The sequence below is a fragment of the Lolium rigidum genome, chromosome 5 (assembly GCF_022539505.1).
Source record: "Lolium rigidum isolate FL_2022 chromosome 5, APGP_CSIRO_Lrig_0.1, whole genome shotgun sequence".
Classification (NCBI taxonomy): Eukaryota; Viridiplantae; Streptophyta; class Magnoliopsida; order Poales; family Poaceae; genus Lolium; species Lolium rigidum.
The window spans coordinates 90,909,859-90,915,920 of record NC_061512.1 but is presented as its reverse complement, the minus strand read 5'-3'; the positions used below and the strand labels follow the sequence as shown (position 1 = coordinate 90,915,920).

General features: G+C 49.1%; 1 pseudogene; it reads right to left on the bottom strand.

The window, feature by feature from the left end:
• Positions 1-3,185: 3,185 nt before the first annotated feature.
• On the bottom strand, positions 3,186-4,794 carry LOC124652249 (annotated as a pseudogene).
• Positions 4,795-6,062: the final 1,268 nt, after the last annotated feature.

The window sequence follows — 6,062 nt, the reverse complement described above, 5'->3', positions numbered from 1 at the left end:
TGAAAGTGAATTTCTACATGAGATGGACAACATAGTCTTCTCACATTCTGGAGTTTTTGTGTTTGCATAGTTGGAAGATGATCAAACGAAGTTCTTTCACATTAACATTATATTAGCATTACCCTTTATATATTTATGTTGTGCTGACAGTGTCGTGAACAAAACCAGACATGTCATTGATGATGTGATCCTCTATCATGCACCAAACTATGTTGCTTCATCTTTGTTGTGTGAAGAGCATATCTCCCACATGTACATGTTGATGATGAGTGACACGACTCTTCCAAAAGCGAGCGGGGGTAGGGGAGATGATGTAGCCCGAACCTATAGTGATCACAACTTCATGTGTGTCAACAACAATGATGGGTTCATAGCATAGAAAACAAAAAAAAAACTGCAAGAACAAAAAAAGCAAGATCTAATTTATTTTATGGAAGCAAATACATATATATAGAGTTTTACCCTCGAAAACCGAAAGCGTTAACAAGACCTACTCTCGTGGATGATGTAGTCGTTCTCTTGTCAATCTCAAGATCGCGTGGACGATCCTTTTGGCGCTGCAATCGGGCAGCACCTCCGTACTCGGGAACACATATTGTGTTGATGACGATGTCCTCTCCCCATTCCACCGAAGCAATGGATGAAGTAGATCCTCCGGGAATCCCAGCACATGACGACATGGTGGTGGTGGTGGTGGAGGAGAATTCATGCAGGGCTTCACCAAGCCGGCGCAGGAGTAGAGAGGGAGTAGGAGAGGTGGCAACTATGGTTAGGGGAAGGGTCGGTCAATACCCCTGTCCCTCCCCTCTTTATATAAGGGAAGGTTCTGCTAGGAGCTGCCTTGACCCCTCCTCCACATAGGGCCAGCGCATGGGGGGACAACTTTCCGCCCCAAGTGGACCCCTCCCCCTTTTAGGAATCCGGTCTCATCCCTTGGGGGGGCAGCTGGCCCATGTGGGTATTATAGTAAAAAAAATATTATTGCCTCTCGGGCATATCTCCAACAAACAATACGCGCGCCGACATATCAATCAAAGGTGAATATTCTCCTTTATGCGTGCGTACACTTGTCTCTCTTGAATGGTATGCTACTTCATACTCCGTCATATGTCAATGATAGGGATGCATCGACAAGCACAGAGGGGAGGGATGATACCATGGAGGATCGAGGACATAAAATGATATCAAAGAAGCATGAAGGAGAAGACACAAGAAGAACCGGTGCCAACGCCAGTCAACCGGCCCAGCCAAAGAAGTAGTCGGTCCAGGACTCGGTCGACCGGTCCAGGACCCGGTCGACCGGTCCAGGCACCAAACCGTCCTCGACCAGCCTCGCTGCCCCAACCGATCCAGTGCCCGGTACACCGAAGCCGATGCCAAAAACGACTGGTCACGACCAACTCGTGCGATGAGCGACCATTTCGTGGCATTTCATCAAAGAACCGGCTCCTAGACCGGCTGCCGCTAGACAACCATCCCTTCGCCCCTAGTACTACATATACCCCTAGTGGCTCAGATCTTGGATAGACGAGACATGAGATAGAACTAGGCATGTTCCTCTCCCATGTGGGAACCCCTCTCCTTAGATCATCCATCTATTGAATCGTATCAATACCCTCTTCAAGGATTTGGTCTCTCTGTTATAGTGATCCCAGTAGTTGCTACTCTCTATTTTTTTGGAAATAAAAACTTTATTCAACTTCATAGACAAGTCACTAACATCATTGTGCAAGATTGCACATTAAGAGAGCTGAGAACAGCTTTTACAGGGCAGCTAAAAGCATCATGCTTTGAACCTAAGCAAGTGTACAGACATGTTTCTAAATTCGAGAGATGATAAGCTAAAGCATCTTGAGCTTGCTTATGATGTATCATGTTGCTCTCTCTCTTTTTATCTTGAATACTCTGGTATCAATGCCTTACGTGTGTGAGACGAACTGATGCAAACTTGGTCTAGTTGTCCAGTGCCATGGGTACCTTGCCGGATTCCTTCTTGTTGCTGCCTCCGCCAAGACTTGGCTATCTATTAGAAAGTTTGGATGTTGCACCTTCATGGCATGTCCTATTTGAGCTGCAAGTTCAAGAGCCTTTGCTTCAGCCATCAAAGCAGAATCCACCATGGTAGTAGCTTGCACCAGAACAACATGTATGTTTCGTTGATTGAGCCACTGCATAAAAATCCCTATCCCAGCTTTAGTTCTTGTACCTGCAAGGACATAAGAAGAGGGAGAAGGATTTTTCCAAGCTACGTCCATAAAAATATTAGGGCCCTTTGTAATCCTATTTCTATCAAAAGCAACAAGGGAGTTTGGATCTGAAACTGCAAGCAGAGCAATAGCTCAACCACCATGTTCCTGAAGCTCCACTTCCCCTGTATTAAGAAGAGCTTGTGCAGCATGCAAAACCTGGAATGGAGCTTTATGTTTCCTGTCGAAAAGAAGGTCATTCCTAGCTTTCCAGATAGACCAAAGTATGTTAAAAATCATTGCAATTGAGTTATCATTTTTGTATCTAGACATCATGTGATAGATGGCATCTTCTACTTGGTTGATCCCTTGTTACTCTCTCACCTAAGTGATTCTACCATCTTCTTACCGATCTCTCATGTGGGATTATACCTAGTGGTATCTCCCTCGTGATTCTCTAGGAGCGATGGTTTGTGCCACTGAGAGCAAACCGATTTTGTACCGGATGTGGTGTGCGTTGTATCTTGTGTTCTTGGTGTTCTTCCGCAAATCCCCTTGAATCCATGAACATCAGGCCATCCAAGAGGTCGAGTCATCTATCAGCTCAGCTCAGCCCCCCCCCCCCCCCCCACCCCCACCCACACACACACACACCCTGGACGCTACATACAAGGTGTAATATGCTGGATTCATATTTCTATTGGCCCCATCTCTAGTGTGCCATGTCGCCCAAGCTTAAACATTATGTACTCCTCAAGTTGGGTCATTGATGTAATCCGATTGTTATCATGTTTTTGTAGTGCCCCATCAGGCCCGAATTAATCGATGCATTCATATAGTATGTTCGTTACAAGTGTACTATTGAGCATTTGAGGTGTGTCAATTAATTTGAGTCACGGGGAGTACTTAATTTTCCAGCGAAGATTGCTAGAATTGTATCGGGCCATTTAGCCCTAACTATTGAATAAAGTGTTGCTTTGCTACTACCCCTAAAAAGAACTATCCTAAATCCTGGCCGTTCTTGATCCTCCTCATCCTCCCCATCACCTCATCAAAGGAAACGTCAAACGCATCCCTCATGTCTCCCTCGAACCTCACCCTGGGGTCCTCGTACAAGAACCTCGGGATCATCTTGATGACCTCCTCCCTCATGGCGGCCACCTCCTCATCGGTATGCCTTGCCAGCACCTCCTCGATGTCCACCTTCCCTTCGAGGAGCTCGTCCGGGTCGATGAGCACCCAGTACCGGCGCTCCTCGCCGTCGCTACTGTCCGGGTCCGGATGGTGCCACCGGTACTGCTTCTTAAAGGTGGACGCCTCGTGGAAGAAGACGGGGATGCATCCAGCCATGACGGAGTCGACCGAGGAGCGGCGCATGTAGGAGTCGCCGTTCGGCTGCGGGCGAAGCGGGAGGCGGCGAATGCGGAGACAACCCTCCGCGGCGACTTGCAGGTTTTGTCGTGGCTGCAGTCGACAAGCCGGCACCGGCTCGATGACGTGCACGAGTCAATGATACGGTCGTGGATAACCAGCGTCCCGTTGGCACGTGGCGCGCCGGCGAATGTGAAGAGCCACGGCCGCTCCGCGGCGCGGGCGCGCTCCTGCCACCCGGCCACCTCGCCGGCCGACGTGGGGTGGAAGTAGCTCGGGTACGGCACAGCGAAGTCCAGCGGCTTCCAGGCATTGGACTCGTAGGTCAGCACCGTCATGTTGCGGGACTCAGGGTGATCAAGGAAGTCGTTGCCGCACTTGACGGCGGCGCTCTGCCGGAACATCCAGTTGGTCTTAGCGGCGACCATGAAGTGGTCACGGCCCCCGAAGGCGGCCCACTGGGGCCTCGACGACAGCCACTGGAGGAACTCGGAGGAGAGACGGTTGCGCACCGTAAAATTGCGGTCGCAGAGGTGCTGCTGGAGCTCCAGCCCTGGGTAGTAGGGCACGTACACTGCCGTGGCTGCTGCTGGGTCGTCGGTGAGGCACTCGTACAGGCGCATCCGGTTGTGTACGATCACCTCCAGGGCGTATTGGTTCGTGTTGTACCTGCACGTGCTCATTATTCTTAGACGCTTGCTGAATTGCTGATATGAAGCAGCTCATATTGGCAATGTAGCGACCGGCAGCATCAGTTAATGGATCAAAGAGCTTACCATCCGGTGTTGGGGATGACGCCGGTGTCACCATCGCTGCCGTTGCCGGTGGCGGGAGGGAGCTCGGGGCCCATGCCGGCATTGACCATCAGGGAGCACATGCTGCCTTCGTCCTGAAACGCCGGCGAGCCCTCGGCGCAGCCGCCAAGAACGTCGAACCGGGAAGGCACATCCAGCATGTGCACATACCTCCCCTCGCACGACGCCGAGGATGGTGCCGGGGGCAGCGCCAGCGCGCCATCCTGATCGGGACCGACGGGAGAAGAAGCTGGTGGAAGGAAGCTGACATTCAGCGCGATGGGAACCGAGCGCGGGAGGACGACATGGAGCGCCGCTCCTGAGTTGGGGTTAGCGGACAAGAGGTAGATGTGGAGGAACTGGAAGTGGAGGAGGCAGGAGATGAGCCATGACCCCAGGATAAGGAGGCCGTAGAGGAGGAACTTGGGGTACTGAGCTTCCATGGCTTCCAATGGCCCTCTACCTAGATGAGAGGAGGCAGCCGAGAGCATGCATCATCATATCGGCTGAGGGGTTTAGATAGTATCCTACCAAGTGATTATAACTAACTACTTCGTAACTAATAAGGAGTACGAGTAGTACTTAGTTATTTTCATTTGCCTCGATCATTGGCGTACTACGGTGGATAACTAGCCAGGCAGGGCCAGCACTGCATCTCTGTCATTGTGATCATACTGCTATTGCACCGTGCCATCTTGCAGTAGTTGGCACGGAGTATGCACTATGTGTCCAGGTCCGTTCCTGCTTCTTGGTTCATGGGATGCACGATCAATGCTAAGTGTACACGATCGATGCACGATCAGCTCGTGTGAAGCCTGCGGTGGGGTTAATTTGATACTCCGCTTACTTTTCGTCCATGATATTATTGCACAGCCAAGCATGGTGATACGCTTATATGGTACGCACTATGCATCCGTGTGTTGACCTAGATGATAGCAACTAGCAAACGCACCGGCCGAGATCTTGAACCGGACACAGGATCGGATCCCAAGCTCTCGGGTGAGAAAGAGCTGGAGCCTCCCTTCCTGCGCCGGCCAATTATGTTCCTTTCGATGTTACGTAGGATTGGAAAATTGGATTTAGGAAGAATGCCGAATTTGTGAGTACCGACCACGTACGGTCACTAATATTTTTAGCAATTGGCTCAAACATGATGAATCATAGGTTTAACATTCACAAAAAAAAGAGTTTAACATCCTTATTAGGTTGAAAAAGCTTGCCGTTATTTGATAGATATGGTCATGTAGAAATGACAAAAAAATTAACGATAAAAATCATTCTCTTATGCAGGTTATTTACCGTTATGTAAGGATTGGTCCTCCACCACCTTAGATTTCCATACAGTTTCTTGTTGATTTCTTATGTCGCGCCTTTTTCTGTACTTTTTACTGGACGGTGTGCATCCTAGTTATGTAATACTTAGACCTTTCAAGCAATAAATCATCCTTTATCGAAAATAATAAATCAGAATATAAAATTCAAAGATACTACATGACCAGTAACGTCGTGCTGAGGCCGATATGCACGCATCCATTTTCTGAATATCAAACAAAGTAACAGGAAGAGTTGAGTACCATCTTTTAAAAGTCTTGTCCTCTAACAGAAAGAACACACACACACGGAATCAGCATGCATTCTGAAGATTTGAGACAGGAACAAAATCGCCTGATAATCTTGAACAGACAGAATATAACCAACATAGACATAACCA